The 17,571-nt window shown below is 47.3% G+C and overlaps 1 long non-coding RNA gene across 2 annotated transcripts in view; it reads left to right on the top strand.

The window, feature by feature from the left end:
- Window positions 1-16,963, top strand: part of LOC126920475 (uncharacterized) — a 145,573-nt gene extending 128,610 nt beyond the window's left edge. The window contains exons 4-5 of one of the 2 annotated variants that reach the window (XR_007711972.1): window positions 16,582-16,711; window positions 16,796-16,963. This is a non-coding gene — a long non-coding RNA (uncharacterized LOC126920475). Of the gene's footprint in view, window positions 1-16,581 lie in introns of both variants that reach the window. The other variant, XR_007711970.1, reaches the window with a different exon arrangement.
- Window positions 16,964-17,571: the final 608 nt, after the last annotated feature.

Raw genomic sequence — 17,571 nt, 5'->3', positions numbered from 1 at the left:
CCTGTTCGCTAGCCGAGATCCCCGTGCATCCTGTACGAGACAATGCGACGCGCGCGCTCGACGAACCCGATCGTAGTGGTGCGCGCATCGTAAGTCGAAGGGGGGCAATCTTAAGTGCGCTGCTTTACAAGATAAGGAATTAAGTACGAATACCCAGTCGGTGACCGGCAACCAGCGCGTCGGATAAGATAAGCTTCGCGCGTACGTAGCGCCGCGCATACCAGAATCGGCTCCGACCGGTACCGAGGTGAAATCGCACGTGGAAACGCGCTCTTGCTTTCTCCATCTTTCAGCCACCCTCGTGGCTGGTCTTTTATATCGATTTTAATTCGGTCTCGCGCGTGACACACTTCGCTCTTTATCGTTCGCCTCGAGCGTTTCGATAAAATGATCGGTGCCAAGTATCGGATAAAAATGGCGGGGGTGAGCACCTTGTTTTTGGATAAGAGCGATGTAAATTATGAGACGGTTTAACGAGAGACGATTCTTGATGAATGTATATTGGTTATTCGTGTACTCTTGGCTTGTTCTCGAGATTTTTTGATAAGGAGACGGGTCGTTTTAGTTGGGTTGCGTGATCGCAGGTATTACTCGCATTCTGAAAATTAGTTGATTAGGTAAAATGTAGGGCTATCGTGGCTTGGAAGGGTAGTATTATGGCTAAGAGACATTTAGCGTGGTTTAAGCAAATGTCAAAGGACCTAGAGATAGTATCGATAAAGTAAATTAGATTTGTGGGCCTGGGAATTTATGATTCATAGTATCCTTACATCGATTACGTATATCGATAATTACTCACATGTATCTTATGTTTGCACGGTTCATCAGAAAGCTAACTTTACATTCCGCACTCGCTCGTATCGTACACGATCGTTGTAAGACCACGAAATGGAGAAACGCGATCGGTTCCCAACAAGCTGATCGCAGAGTAAGTAAATCGCTCGCAGAAACGCAGTCGTTGAAACGCGTAATGGTCTCGCGGATAGCGGAGCAGCTGTAAACAAATCGTAAAAAGAGCGGAAAGCTGCGACCCGTTTCGCTCCGCATCTCGCTATTCAGCCCTGGTAATAGTCTCGAGCGCTGTTGGAGACCCTTATAAAGTCGCTCTTCGTTTCGGTGACTACTCCTTTTTAACGCGACCCGCGATCGTTACAGCCGTAAAAGTCGAGTCGTTTCGGGAATAAGAATTCCTGTTCGGAGTCGACGCCCTTGGCACTCGCTTAGGATAGCAATGGACAACCATCGGTGAAACGTTGGTTTTTCTCGAAATTGAAGCGAAATGGGTATTCCCGGTTATTCGATAGATTTGACGATTTTACTCGGGCAAATGTTTTACTTTATACGATGCGAATGAAATAACAGATTTACTACGAAGTGATTAGAAAATGAAAACAATGGAGACATTTAATTGGTATCAAATATCAGCAAGCTTATGATATCGTGCTTCGTCGTCCGTGACCTCGATCAAACCGAAATTAATTCTCAGTGACCACGTTAAGAGAATACATTTTCGCACGTATATCGCGCGGCGTAATCGTCGACCAAGAATTTCCGTCTCCTCGAAGGAGAAATGAAAACCGACGCACGCGTGACTGAAATATCTGATCCGCGGCTCTTTCTAAGCCAATATCAACAGAGCTCCGCTTTCGTAGTAATAATGAAAGTTAAATATCGTCTCGTCAGTCGATCGCGAGCGAGCCGAGTGGTCGAATCAATGTTTCACGGATGTTCGTGCCACGAAGCGTCCTCTTAGGATTAATTAAGCATCGTTCTCACGAACAGAGGCATGCTGGTAAACACCTGTCGTGTATTTTAAGCACGAATCGCAAATAACTGTCTCTCGCGTTTCAATATGATGTCGATTTAAGGGACAAATTACGTTGTAATTCGAAAATAATCAACTAGATCGTCGTTTCGTGTATCATCGAGCGCAAATGAAATAGAAGAAGTCCTAAATTGTCACCGCACCACCAAACATAATTCTATACGTAAGTTATAAGCCTAGTCTATCGAGGTACGATACAAAAGGCTATTCGATGAATGGAACTAGCACGATCATCGATATCCAACTATTGTCCACTCTAAGCACAATATCTGCGAAACTCGAACGAAACGAAACAGATGCTCGGATGGCTTTTAGACTGTCCACGTATAATTGATATCTCTTTTCTTACATGGCGATTAATCATTTTCTAAGTGTCGCTAACACCATAAGCTAGGGGTAAAGGACGCCCATAAACAGCCACAACGTTGACAAACGTGTATCAAAATATTTGTACACATTGGTTCCTCTGTAAAACCAGTACAGGATCGCGTTAAGCGAGTGTTGTTGGCCTCCTAAATCTGCAGCGAAAGAAAACCGAAAGAGAAGAGGTCCAAGCCTTTTGGGGCTCGATTATCTCGTAAAATACGTCTGACAGCCGGAGTCCTTAGTTATTACCGGAAGCAGAGGACGATCGTCGAGAAACAGGCCAGCTTATAGTGGCTCACGGAGGTGGCTATAGAGGGCCGCGTGTATGCAGAGGAAAAGCCAGTGCGTGGGTAAACACGCGTTAGTTACGTGACCGGTCTTTATCTAGAGGCTGGAGCCCTGTAAAGACGCGACGCGGGGGCCAGGAGCTGATTCGAAATAAATCGAGGAGGCTGGGTTCCTTTCCGGTCGTCCGTTAAGCCTATTACGTTCCCTCCCCTGGTTTTCATCCCTCTGACTAGTCCCAGGAACTGAGGACGGTCATTCAGTGACACTGGCGCGAGTCGCGAGCATCCGTAATCCTCGAGCGTGTGTATTTACAAGTTACGAAAAGGTTGGCGCATAATACCAGCTACGATGCTCTTCTCGGCCCACCGGAGCCGTGGAAGATGGCTTTTCTCCTTTCTCGCGAGGCTGTCGTGATTTCCTTTCCCTCTCCTTCGTACTTCTATGAGACGAAGATAGAGTGCAACGAGAACGAAGAAGGAGGATGAAAAAGAAGATACGAGAGAAAGAGAGCGAAGCAGGTCCAAGTTCCGGGAATAGAAGGACTCCTTCTTCATTCAGGATATCCAGGACGTGGCTCCTGCAGACTGGCCGAGCTCCGCTACCTGTTCCTTAAACCGAGCTTCCCTCCTTTTCTCTTGCTGCCCGGAGAAGATGGCCTTGCCGTGGTCATCAGTCATCCCCGATCGCTTTTCTCGTACATCATGCTGCGTTGAATCCTGGAACGAACCGTCCAGGAGGGCCCCATTATTCGTCATTACACGGTCACTCGTGAAAACACATTTCGAATGACTCCCCACCCCTGTCACGCTGGGAATATAGCCCCTTTCTCCGTCTCTCTTATTCGGTCCAGGACTCGTAACTGCGCTCGTGTTTCACATTCACACGCTGTATTCACGGCCTCGCCTTTCGACGAAGTTTCGACCAGATTGCGGTGGGCCCAAGCGTCAATATTTGGAATCCGCTTGTCTGCGAGATGATCGAGCGAAGATCCTTCTCTGCATCGTCGTTCGTGGGATCTTGAAACGGGAGACGAATACGGATCGATCAACGATGAGAATGTTTGATGCTAATTGTAGAGTAGTCGCAATCGATAATATACGACATTTGACGTGTTTTATGGGTTAATGGATGAAGCAGTATCATTATACGGATCTCGACTGAAAATATTGAATCGAGATTCTTAACAATGAAGCAACGAGATTCGATTCTTTATTGGATGCATAAATTAGTATAGTACGTTGTTGTTCCGATCAACTATAGCGCTATTCTAGAGCAATTCTAAGACAGAGTAACTTAGTTACGACTTAATGCCAGGAATAACGTTGACGTCGATTCGACTTTCAAACCACTCTCCAATTCTACCCTCTTTCATAATTCACCATCCTTCTTAAACCAATTCCTTTTATCGTATTCATTAACTCTTCACGGCGTCTATCAAGATCTAAATTAATATCCCGGTTCCAAGCCAATCGGGTATACGACCTCGTCGTTTAGTCGGTGATGTCGCAACATTATACCAAGCAATGTGCGTCCAAAGGATCTCCAGGCGTAATTGAAGCGTGGCAAGGTCCGGCCAAGTTTCAGAACCGTCGGCAGTCAATGCCCAGTCTAATCACAAGTTGCCACAGAGGGCACGCGTCGAGCTGATGGGTTCATTAGGCGTCGGGACGCCAGCCGCATCCAGATCTCACTTTTCTACGGGTAACGGTACCTCATTCGTCGCTATCCTCGCGGGATTGCTTCGACTTGTACGCGACCGGATTGCTTATCGCCTCCGCTCCACCGATTGAACCAGAGGAAGAGGAAGCGTTCCCGCAACATGATCGAACCTGATTGGCGTAGAGTATAATTCTTTGATATTGTAGCTGTGGGAGTGTACCTTTTGATGTGCGATGGGGTCGGTATTTTTATAACTTTTGGGTGTCATAGAAAAAATGTTATAATTTATCGAATCAAGGTTTGACGATTTACTCTTATAAAGATATTATTTTAGAAGGAAATGGTAGTGACATTTCTTTTTTATATTTCACGAACTGCGAAGCTTTCTCTTCGATTGTATAGTTTCGTAGTGTTTCAACTATTTGATTAGAAAATACTCTCAGAATTTACATTCTTACAATTATTCGTTCCTGCGCTAGGTAATATCGACTTTGTACCGTGCGTTGTATTTGCGACGTCGCCTAAAATATTCTCCATAGCAAAAAGCAAGAGATCTCACGTCTATCGCAGATCCGGCTAACGCTTAGATGCCAGTCAGCGGCGAAATTGTCGTAATTCGATCGGACAACGAGCAGGTAGCGGACGTTTAAAAAGGGTGAACGGCTAAACGGGTTACTTTCCGAGGGTAGATTCGTCCGATAATGGGTTATCTTCCCTTAATCGCTTCCCATCGATAGCAGACAACGTTTCTACTATGGGCTTTTTCGACTCACCTCCGGTGGAGAGAGACCGCCGCGCGGCCGCGAGATTGGCAAGCCAATAATTGCGCTATTTTTCGCACTAATTTATTTCATTACGGTTAGAACAGGTTTGGCACTCGCCATTCGTCGACTTCGTCCCGTAATTGAGAAAACCATTAAGGGTTTCTCTCTTTCTTTCTTCCTCCGAACGTTTCCTCCCCGCCCTTTAAACTCCTTAATGAATTGAGCCTAACTGCGATTATACCATCTCGCTGGTAACGCCTCTCTCCTTTGAAGGGACGCGAACCCCTCCGAGATTCGACATTTAATTTTCTCGCGCCTCGTCCTCCTTGTCTTCTTCTTTTCACGGCCGTAAAAGTGCCCCCTTCGGTGGCCTATCGACGATTTACTGCCACCCACGAAAATATGTATATTCGTCGAAACAATTTTTCTACGATTCTGTCTATTCTTATTATTTCTACGGCGATCGTTCGCCACTTAGCTGCCGAAGCCGGCGAATGGAATGCATATCGGCTGTTTATGCGACAGAGGAAGAAGAATGTTCGAAATAAAAATAAGACCGGCCAAATGAAACCAACAAAAGGAAAAAAAAGCAGAGATCGAAAAAGAAAAGAGGGAAAAGCCGCCTGGAACAGAAAAGAAAAAGGGAAAAAAATAGCGGAAAAAGAGCGGTACGAGGGAAGAGTGGTCGGAAAAAAGAGGGGAAAAAGGGCAGAAAACAAAGGTGTATGTACGGTCGGCCGTGCCGAAAATCGGTCGGACGATCGGGTCTGGTAGCCGTCGGAGCGGCAAGCGACGCCCCGGCGGAATAAATAATTCGCTGGTATGCACGTATGGGCCGTACGGTATAGACGAAGAGAAAAAGAGAAAAGGAGAGAGAACTAGTCGGTTGCCTCGTTCGAACCCCGAGCCTCTGCTCTCCTCTCATCTGTGTACACATAGACACGTATAATACGGTAGGTGAACGAACGTAGAGAACGTATAGCGATTTCATTGCCGGCATGGAGTGGCGTTTGACCGACGTGTGATATGCAGCGACGAGCCGTGATGGAGGCGGCGGTTCCAGGCGAGGCACAGGTGGTGCGAGCGGGGGTGACGGGGTTGGTTGGCTCTGGAAGCGTGTGTGACGCCAGCCAGCGTTACACCCTAACCCCCTGGCCCATGTGCGTTCTCTCTTTTTCGTTCTATGCTTGGTCCCGGTTGCACCGAGCCACCCGATTCCCTCATACCATTCTCCTGCGCCTCCTCCTCCTACAGCTCCACCTCCTCGTTCCCTCTGCTCCGCGGCCGTTCTCTCTCACCGTTGCAGCAGCCCTTTCAAACGGCCGATGCAATATTCAGCGGCTCTTGGCAGTCACCCGTGGGGGAGGCTCGTTGGGGTGGTTGCTGCTGGCCGGTTCTCGTTGCCTCTCCCCGAAAAAAAAGAGCCCCACGTGGCCGGAGCCTCGGACCGTCAAATTGGCGCCGCTGTCCATCAACCGGTGCGCGAGCAATCGCCTCTCTTTCGCTCTTCTCACTTGTTCCTCCTTCCTTCCGTCTCCGTCCTCCGACGCGAGCTTGTCTCTTTCCTTTTTGCACCCTTTTCCGCGGCGGCCATTCGACCACCGAGCTTTCATGCGAACCTCCGCCGACTAGCTGCTAACTTCGCTTCCCACATAGGAGATTCACGTTTTTTTGCATTCTCTGCGGCATCGTGCGGCGGTAGAGAGTATATGGATTGCAGGAATTAGTGAAGATGATAGATATTTGATGGTTGGTGATACCGCTTAATTCGTGCGATTTTATTATTATTTTATAACGTTTCGCGAAATATATCCCGGCAATGTAAGATGCTGTCTTTCGAATCGATGTATCTACACGACAAATTGTATTTCGCAGCTGGCGGCATAACTTGGCCAAATTTTGGAAACAATATTGTACTCTGGTCGGAGATGATTACACGAGTGAAACAATGTCGCGGCTGGCCGGTTGCCAATCGTTCTGTCTGCTCCGAATTCTCCAAGCGAGCAAAGTCAATTTTGTAACAACGACGTCGAAGAGTCGACGACAAGGGAAGCATGACGGGCCCCCGGCCGCGAGCAAGTATCTACGGTCTCGAACGACACCAACGAACGACGAAATAAGAAGAGATCGCGATCGTACGGGCGAGAACCCGTGGACTCCTGTCTACCGACAAAGCCGAGTAAGAGCGCGCCTCGTGTATATTACCACCTCGAGGAGAGCGCGAGTAAGGCGACGAAAGAGGAAACCGTGAAGAAAGAAAAAGAGAAAGAGGGTTCGGGGTGGCGGAGGGAGCATAAAAGACTCGACACTCCGTTATAATAAAGTCCACCCTCGGAAGCCTTCCGCTCGCCCTGCGCCGTTCGCCCTCCTCCGCCTGGCAGCAGCAGCATTACGCCATTCAACTTACTTTGTTCCTCAACTTTATTAATTTTTCCCTCGGTCTTGGGGGACCTAGAACGTCTCCTACCCCCGTTCTCTACCCCTCAACCAAGCAGGTCGGTTATATCGAGAACCTAGCCGCTGGTGTTGGGGACAGAACGGGGAAAGGAAGGAGCGGAGTTGAGCGCAAGGGAAAAAGAAGGAAGGAGGAAAGGGTGAAAGAAGGGAAGAGGCTTTGCCGGGCTTTCTTGTGACGGGAAATTTAAAAATCTGTCTACGCGTTGTCGAACCACCCGAGGAAACTTTATTATTAGCGCCCACCCTGCACACCCCCGCTTCCTCTTTCTCTTCGATCTTCTACCCGTTCGCTCGAGAAGGGAAGGGAACAACGACGAAGACGACGACAACGACGACGACGACGACGACGAGGAGGATGGCGCGGTTCGACGAACTACACCACGAACGAAGATATTGCTTTTATAAACTCATTTGCAGCCGCGACCCGGGATGGAACGGAGAAGTTTTGACCCCAGTGAAGCAGCGCGACCTCCACTTTCCCGGACAGGATTTGCACCGTCCGTTGACAAGCTTCTGGTGATTGATGCGTCCCATGGACTAAAGACTCTCGCTGATGCCGAATAATTAGGGGGTGATTCTTCGACACTTCGCCGGAGGTGTTAGCTTTTTTTACTCCGCCTCCTGCCCTTTTACCACCCACCCCGTTCGCCAGTCTCGGCAGACTTTAGAAGGGCAAGGCGCGTGAATGTCGCGAGAACGTCGCTTCACAATAGCGATTAAGTTGCGATTTTTCGGCGGTCCGAAATGAACTCGGTTGAATGGGACAAAAATACGTTTACTAAGTTTCGAAAAAAACCTGGCCACCATTCTTTCTATACACGAATAAGTTTAAAAAAGAAATATTCAGCGAAAACGTCTCTACGAACTCTGTTGATTGGTAAGTAGCGAGCGATTTTCGAAAATCTCGAGAACACGGAAGATTTGGCAGGAAATCCAGATCGGCATTTTGCTCGAGAGGGCTCGATCGAAACGAAAGGTCGGTAAAGGAAAGGATCCAATTGTAACGACATCCGTGAACCGATTAGCGGTGGACGCGCTTCCATGCGGCTCTCTGGCTGCAACATAAATATTTACGACTCATTCACGAAGCTAATATAAATGCGATTTAGGCGTTTGCTCTTTTTAGTGCACGCTCTAATCCGATTAGGCCCGGGCTGGTACAATGCGTCGTGGCTGCTCGCGCATTGTGCGAGCCCACCTTACCCCCTCTGCGAAAGAAAAGCTTCTACCCTTCGAGCGTTCAGGACTATACGCTCCCCCTTTCCTCGCCTCCCTTGCTATTTTTGACCAGTGACGCGGATTTAGTCGCTTTACGACTGCTCCATACACACCGAAACATAAGTTGACGTGCGTTGCTTCTGCGTCCGCCACCGATGCTCTTTTCGTGAGACGCGGTCCGAGTCTGTCGCTCTAGGGACGTCCATTGTTAACCCCCTTACGCTTAAACACCCTGTTCCCGCTGCACGCGTTTCAACTGTTCACGCTATGGAGGATGTGTCGTGCTTTTTTGTGTCGCTGATGATGATTGATTCGCGTCGAGGCTTTGAATTGGGTGTAGCGTTCGTGACACGGGAACGTGATTTGTTTGGACGGTTAATGCGGTTGTTAAACAATTGCCCATAGTTATTTTCCAATATCCTTACACCGTTTGTGTTCTTTACTACACGAAGATCAATTCCGTGTTACTAAACTTGTTCTTTCAATTGATCGTGGAAATGGTTGTATTTTGTATTCAGTCGTTTCTTAGTGAGGAATAGGTACGGTGCGTTTCAAACTACAATGGAATGTGTACGTCGTTTAAATAAATATCAAGATAGCGTCGATCACGACAACTTGCGGTATAATTTTCTTTCGCAACCGAGTCCGTAGTTAGAGGCTGGCGCAACTTGCTCGTTTCGACAGTCCTCTGAAAGTCGAGACACGGTGTTGTCGTTGGTTGGACCGCGAAAAAGAGAAAAGAACACGATGCCTGCGATAGCGTTTTCATAAACGAGCGCAACGAGTCCGTTAATTCTAGCTCTCGAGTCCAGTTGTTGGTTGCTGCTTTTCGCGGAACGACGAGCGAGTAGAGTAGCGAGGAGAAGCAGCGGAACACGGGCATTCTCATTACACGAGTGTGCGCGCGTTCTTCAGATGAAGAGATGGAGGAAAACGCGAGGGACGAGGCCGGTGTAAGCGACTCTCCACCCCATTGTCAGCCAGAGCCTTTTCAGAGACGCATTTGTTATCCTTTGAATGAGGAGCAAGCTATTATTTATTCCATTCTTATTTTTTGTCAGCCGCCCGTTGTGTAGTAAATGGATATAAGTCAGCGCGGGCGAGCAGTGGCTCTGTCATTTTTATCGCCTCTCCCTGAATTAAGAAGGTGGAGCCCGCGACTTCCTCCTCCTCGTCCCTGTCTCTTTCGTTTCTAGTTCCTCCGCTCCGCTCCCTTTCCTCCCTATCTCGCCACTCACTCGCCGTCGACTTCTCGCTCTTTCCATGCTTTCCTCTTCCTCTTTCGCCCTCTTCCTATCTCTCGACTAACCGACGAGCTGAATCGAGCAGGAGGACCGCCATATTTCTGCCTTGCCGGTAGGGTACACTCTCCGTGTCATTGTTCCGATTGTGACCAGGCCGAAACGAGCTGGGCGTTACTACTTGCTGAACGCACGATTTATAGGATCGAGTTAGCTCGAGAGCCGGGAAGAGTTGCAAAACTGCTGGCTTGTCCGCTATTGGCTCTGGTCCGCTACCGTTTTTCTTTGACATCGAAGAGACGGCCGGGAAACGGTCGAGCTGCGTCGGAACCCGATCACCGTGCCATCCGCTCGTTTCCATTGCTTCCTTTCCAAGCGCTACCTAACCTCGTATTTCTCCCAGAGATTTATCTACGAATCTATCCATCGTGCTTCTTCGTCAACGATAAAATATGATATGTAAAACTCGAACGATAGAAATTGTTCGCACGAATACCGTACGTACAGTGGATGGAGGATCTGAGACAGGTTTACGACAAGACTCTCCAATTTCCTATGAAATTTGCATGGGACTGGCTCTCGGGCGGACGTCTTCCCATCGCAGAAAGTTGGCCAAGGGTCCGAGGAAACGGCTGACCAAAGACTTACAGCGATCTCCACTCCGTATTGTCAATAATAGATCGCGCTTCTCATATCGCAGTCCACGTAGAAAGTGGCTACGCTTTGGAACGGTGTCCGATATATCGTTGTCCGTCGCTAAGCCTCCTTTTTCCTCCGGAACACATCCCTATGGTTCCGGATCTCGTGTCCAGACGCGACGCTCGCTTTTGCTAGAGCTTCGATATCACATCGCTCGATCCTATAACATATTTGACGGCCGATGGAGGGTCCGTGAAATCGGATTGACCAGTGTCCATATTGGCTTTTCTCTTCCTGGACCGCTACTTCCTTTCACCCTCCACGTGGATAAGGATTACCGCGGCGGACAGACGTGGCACGATCGTCGCGAGAAATATGGCATCGATACGGCATCGACGCGTTGAAATTTATTGCGGCTACGGCTATTTCTCGTTCCAATTCGATACCCGTTGTCTTTTTGTAAACTTCCAACAAGATCCGCTCGAGCAGACCCAATTTATTCGCACGCGTTCGAAACCAACCCCTGAGAATCTCGCGAAATGAGCCTGGTAAAGCGACCGCGCTTTAAGTGGCAACTTGATCGTCTGGTTCAACGACGAAAAGATATTCTCCTCCGGTTAACTACGGTGGAAGCTCGGTGAAAGGCGAGAGCAGCGAAAGAAAAGGGATAGCAGGGAGAGAAAGGAGGGAAGAGAGAGAATCGAGCGAACGAGCTCGGGATTAGCCGGTGGTAATAACCGTCTCCGCGGTTTCGAAAGCTCGCCAACCAGCAGCCACAAGCACTCGTCTGTTTCAGAGGGCCGAGGGAAAGAGAAACGCTTGCGGGAGAAAGTGGCGAAAGCGTACCAAGGGTGGATCGAAGGGAAAGGCGCGCGCGGAGGGTAGAGGTTCACGGGGATGATTTTACGCGGCGAGGCACAACGTGGGCCTACACGGTAGTCGGTGGCCGTGTCGGTAGGCGGTCTGAGGCAATCCTGTTGATTAAAAGGTGGGGCATCGACCCAAATAAACTCACCATTAAACCAGATGAGTCTCCGCGCGATCGCGCTTCAACCACGTTCTACGTTTCCACAAATGTTTCTGTGTATGTACGCGACTACCAATGTATACGAGCTTCTACCGTATTTATATATGTATCTGTGTGTGTATGTGCGCGTGTACGTGTGTATGTCCACCACCCTGTTTCGACCTACCCTCTTTTTCCCTTCCACCGTGGCGCTCGACGAGCCATGGGAGCAAAGGAGAACCGAAGAGGGGTGGTGCCGACCGCGGGGAGGGGAGAATAAATTGATTTCGTTGACTCAACCAGCCGTAACGCCCCCTCAGCATGATATCAACCCTAAGCCTCGGTTATCTTTATTTAAGCTTTACGAGAGTCTATGCCGGCGAATCGGGGCAACTTCTGGGTGGCTTCTTCTTCTTCCCCTTGCTTCTTCCTAGCGTTCGCTGCTGCCGTTCGTGGGTTATAAGCAGACGTATACCGGAGAGAGGAAAAAATCGCTTGAATTCCTCTGCGGTTCTCCTCCGAGCAACGCTGGCGAGGATCCTACGAACGACTCTTTCGAAGTAACGCGTTCGACGGAGGGTAACGAGCACAGGATATTATCAACGTAATGACTCTCGTTATACTCCCTTGTAATCGTAGAATTTTGAAATCGAAAATAGCAGCAATAAATTCCATTTCCATCTTTTTCGGGGAAATTTCTTTGATTAACGTTACCGATCTTCTTTCGATGAAAATCAATTCTAACCAGCATGGCACCTACAACTCAATACTTGAACTGTTCCTCCTCCGTTTTCTAAACCCAACACCGTCTAGAAAAATAAACAAAGCACCACACCAAGCGTCGATTAATTCGCGTTTCAAATTTTGTTGCATCGTATCATTGCATAAACGATTCTCTTCCGTTTCACGTTCTCCTATCGAGCCCTTCTAAACCAGAATCGTTAAACGCGATGCGGATTCGCCATCTACGGTAACACATTCGATGCGGTCTCCCGTCAACGGGTCCTGGAATGGATTCTGGAACACGGGAATTCACGTGGCGGATGTTTGCTAATGAGCGCGATACGCGAAACGTCGTGTGTACACACCTGGTCGATGTAACGCGTGGGTACCGATGACACCTCGCGGTGTAAGTATGCCGATGGGTATCACGCGGCCGACGTACACGCCCGCTACGAGTGTATTCAGGTATTACATCTAGTAGACGAGTGTTCGCCGCTGGCTTATACGATCTCTCTCCCTCGCGCCCGGCAAATCCCGCTGACTAGCGTCCCTTTCGCCCTATCCGGCTCTCGCGCGCGATCTCTCGCTCGCAGTCGGCCCGACACGCTTCGAACACAGCTTTAATTAATCGTGACCCCGTACGCTCGCCGCCGTTTACCGTAATCTGCTGCTTACTTATCGACGTCTCTGTCTCGACTCTCGTTCGGTTATTGAATCATGGGATTTGTCTTAGCTTTGCTACCGATTATAGAAGCTTTGTTGATTAAGAAGAAAATCCAATTGAATGACAGAGTATTGTGAAATTATTTATATATGTATATAAAAGTCAAAATACGTACGTATGTTAAAAGGTTCTATACCGTTCAACGTAAAACTCCGGAGAAGGGAATTCTGGAATATCTTTTCCGAATGATGCAATTTTGCATTTGTACAATTTCCGAATGTCGGAAATTTCGATATAATTATCAAATCGCGGCAACTTGAACTCATATTATTTTCAAATTATGAAAAATTCTGTACATTGGTTTCTAGAACGAACCATTTAGGAGCCATATCGATTCGCTTCGTTCAAAGAACATCACGCAAATTACCCAACTGACACGTCCACATACGCTTCGGAACGAACATTGGTAATAAGACCATATATTCTCGTATGGATATTACGCAACAACGAGACGAGTCATTTCTCAGAGTGTCAACTGCATTGAATCGAAGGATACTCGGTCGTGTCCAGGGAAGAGCGATGCGTCTAACATTCCCGAGGGTGTCGTGAGGCCCTGTTGGGGGATGCCGCGTAGCTTCATCAACGGATATTAAAGGATTTGCATGAAGTATTATTATCGTTATTGCGAACGTATCCAATAGAACGGAAGGGGCTAGCGACTACGTGTGGGGTGAGACGAAACGATAATTTTATTCGACACTCGATCCTCTTGTCGGCTTTCCACCAGCCGAGAGTGCGATTCCGTGTTAGCCGCTGCTAATTTTCACAATATTTAATTGTCCTGGCATTATGATTGATTCGACGATATATTTTCGACCGATCGCGTTTTCCTGTCCACGATCGTTTTACTGTAAGAACAGGCCGGACATCGCGAGATACACACTGTTCGCAACGAAACGAGCGAGGTTGATTAAATGATATATCGACGCGTTTATGAACAAGAAGTGACGAAACTCCGCATAATTTTTTTTTAATTCCTCTTTACGCTACCACATTATAGTAACGGCAATTTTTGTTACACGATATTTTATCGTGATAAGAACCTGATAAAAGAACGCCTCATTGGAAAATAAGGATATCTTATACCAATAACTTTCGCAGCCGTTCTGTCTATCCCACCGTAAATGATACACCAGTTTCCCTTAACCAAACTTTCACCCTAGTACCGAGGAATTAATTAAATTAGAAACCCGCAATCGTTCGACTGGATTTCCTTCAGTATATGGGCGGCATTTTTACCGGATTTTAATACAAGCAGCGCATTATAGGCGATCCGGATGGATGACATTAAATTATATAGGGGTGATGTATACAGTAAGGAAACGCGAGGGGGGTCGCGAATAGCAATTCGCATCTGTGGCCCCGCAGAGGGTGTAACTGTTATAAGGAACGAGGGCGCCGACTCGCCACCTCTTCATCCCTCTATACCCCCTGTTCCCTTTGCCCTCTCTTCGCACTACTTGGCGCTGACTTTATTGCGCGGCAATTTGCTTATTAACTCGCAGTTAGTCTCGGCTGCGCGTCGATTAATTAATACGCGCCGAGTCGCCAGATGGAGGCACGCCCAGAACTCACCCCTCGATACCGAGTCGGCGAGATTGTGCGTGTTACCCTTAAAGATTTGCCAGCCAACTCGCCGGCATTATCGGCCCGGCAGATTGTTATTCAAACAGTTTCTTTGTGTCGGCTGGTCGGGCGGAACGACTGTACCGAAGAGTTTTGCTAAAGCGTTTTATGCGTCGATGTTAACAGGGGTGGAAATGGATCGCGATCTCAGCAAGAAACGTTGATTGCTCATGCAGGTTTTGTGGATCTCGTGTATTCCGAGTGTCGAGATTAAGAGTAATTTAGGATTCATTATGTATGTACGAAAATGATTCATCTCACCGATACTTTCTATTTATTAAAAAGAAAAGCAGATTAAAATAGAAAAATTCGTGGATTTGCATCGAAATTAAGATATCTATAATAAAATGAAAAAGGACAAGATTTTATTTCTATTCGTTTATTCACAAGAATTCGTTATACGTTACATGTGTGAAACCGGAAAAAAGTATCAACAATTTGAAAAGGAATCGAGTGATCGAGTCTCGCTACCGCTTCCCATTCGATCGTCAATATTTGCTCGGTGAAAAGGTCAGCCGCCACCGTGCGCGTCTTCCTTCAATACTCTCCCCATAAAGAGCGAATGTGTAAGCTCGTCCATCCGACACACCGTCGCCCTTGTCTTCACCTGTGCTCGGCCGATTTATGTATACGCGGCCTCCCGGTTAATATTGAGCCGCGTAAACGCGTCGGGAGCAAACATTTGACCAGGTTTCTTGGTCGACAAACTCGAACGGAGAATTCGCTCAACAGTCAGGCGACGAGCACACAAACGAAGGGTGCTTTGTCGTTACCGATCGGGACAGGATCGATCACGATGGTAATTTCATGTCTAAGACACGATTGTTCCAACTCGTAAGATTACTCGTTTGTAATTTCATTTGTATAATCAGTTGCTATCGTTATCAAAATTTGGAAACAAGTTCGATTTTACATTTACTTCACAGTTCAAAAAACAATAATATTTCATCTTCAGACGATTTCGGTGCACGCGTATCGCGAAGGCGGGATTTCATTTCACGAGATGGACAGCGCGCGTATCTGCACCGAGATGCAGAATGGAGCACACGAACGAACGATCGGCAGAGAAGAGAAAAATCATATTGACCTCGAGCCATACACGCCTCGACGTCGACGGCTACGAATCAATAAAGATCTGCCATCGCTAGCTTTCAGTCGAATGGGAGAATATTTCAAACATCCAGCGTCCCTCCGTTTCTTGCCACCACCCTCTCACACCGCTGCTTATTCGCACTTTTATTATCTCGGCGCGAGAAACATTTTTTATCGACTGCCCCGCGCCACCGTCCTCGGACACAGCCTGTAAACTTTCCTCCCTTTTACCCTACAACCTCTCTCAACCTTTTTCCACCTCCAACCACCCTCTGCTCCTTTTCCTTCGTCGTTCGTTTTTCCCTTCCCGACACGTTGCACGCGTATGAATACATAAGGGAAAGGTTTATACTCGCGAGTGGCGATCGAGAATTCGACTAGCGAAGTTGAAATGCTAGGGGTTGAAAGTTTGAAGAACGACCAGATTTTAGGACTTGTTTTAATAGGCTCTTTAATACGTATCGTTTTTCTTTCTTGTTGCACTAATTTAGTACACGATATATTTTATCATTTATGAAACGAGCATCGATGAATCGCAAACACTCCACTTAATTTAAATAACTCTACTTCAGAGCCTGAAATTTAGACGTCTATATCCAAGAACCAGAAACACATCGTCGTTGCAACAATATTGGCAGAGAGCGTGCGCGTACGATTTCTACGAAGCATATCGTAGGCTGGAGGGCGAGGGACGTGTAGAACGAGATCGCGAACAATTGTTCTCGCACGATACACGTCTTCGATATTGTCTCTCGGGCTGGCAATTCGCTCGACGTCGATATTTTCGCCAGTAGCCTTCCTATTTACGGTTTAGCGCGGCAAATTGGCATACGTTCGAGCGCCGCGTAATTGAATCGCGCCGCGCTTTCCGCGCTCGCCACGAATAAAAATTAATCGATTGACATTTATTTCCACGAGCCCTCTCGAACGATAATAACACGAAAATATCACAGCGCTGTTGCAGAATAGAATTACATCGCCCAAAAATGGAGGCGTCGCTGTCCGGACGGCAAATCGATGGAATCTCGTATTTTGTCCGGATAATGGAATCATTTAGGCAACCAACCGAGAAACAGCCACCAGGTACGTTAGCACCGATGTTAACGAGCCACAGGATGTACCACATTCGAATATCGTAGCTACTCTAATCGATTCGCCTTTTCGTAGCGAAAGCACGATTCTTTCTTGGAAGAACAAAAAATCGTTTGAATTATATAGAGAAATATAGGACTGAACTTGGATTTTTAACGTGCTGTGGCATCAAGGAATGCATTTTTAGCAACTAGTCACCCTTCTCTTCGCTCCAAAAATAAAAATTTGTTAAAATAACTGCAATTATTTTGTGTCCTTACTTATTTAGAGAGAAATTTAAGTTATAATTATCCTTCTCGTTGATTTATTCAATATAGATATTATACTTGTTTCTATTGTGCCCTTATTCCCTTCTAGACGATACGAAATTAGAAGTGAAATAAAATCATTAAATAATTCCGAATTGAAATATACCTCGTCCCTCGCTCAAACAGAACATTCAAACGAAGTAACGTAACAAAGTTATCTTTCAAAAATTTCTACACTTCAATTCAGCAGCTACAACGATCCCTTCAATTCACGCGAATTAAATCATCGATATATACATATATATGTCCTCTTATTTTCCAATTCATGAGACCTTTCATGAAACTTCCATACGTTCCTATCAACCCACCATGCAATATTACAAATACATTAGCATGCCGACATCCGACTCTCGAAACTTGGTTGCTCTTAAATACGTAATCGAAACACAAGCACGATATACTCGTTCGGAAATAATTGAACGATCTCGACGCGTGGAGCAAGGGTAACTGGCTCGAGCGGGATTAGGTTGGCTCGTTCCCGTGTCACGGGTCCGGAGAAGAGCGACTCGGTGGCGCGAGTTAAGGGATGAGGGCGGCCCTCGA

Source organism: Bombus affinis, chromosome 1, assembly GCF_024516045.1.
Source record: "Bombus affinis isolate iyBomAffi1 chromosome 1, iyBomAffi1.2, whole genome shotgun sequence".
In the NCBI taxonomy this organism is placed as follows: Eukaryota; Metazoa; Arthropoda; class Insecta; order Hymenoptera; family Apidae; genus Bombus; species Bombus affinis.
Note: the sequence above shows the minus strand (reverse complement) of the source record. Positions and strands in the feature narration are given on the sequence as shown.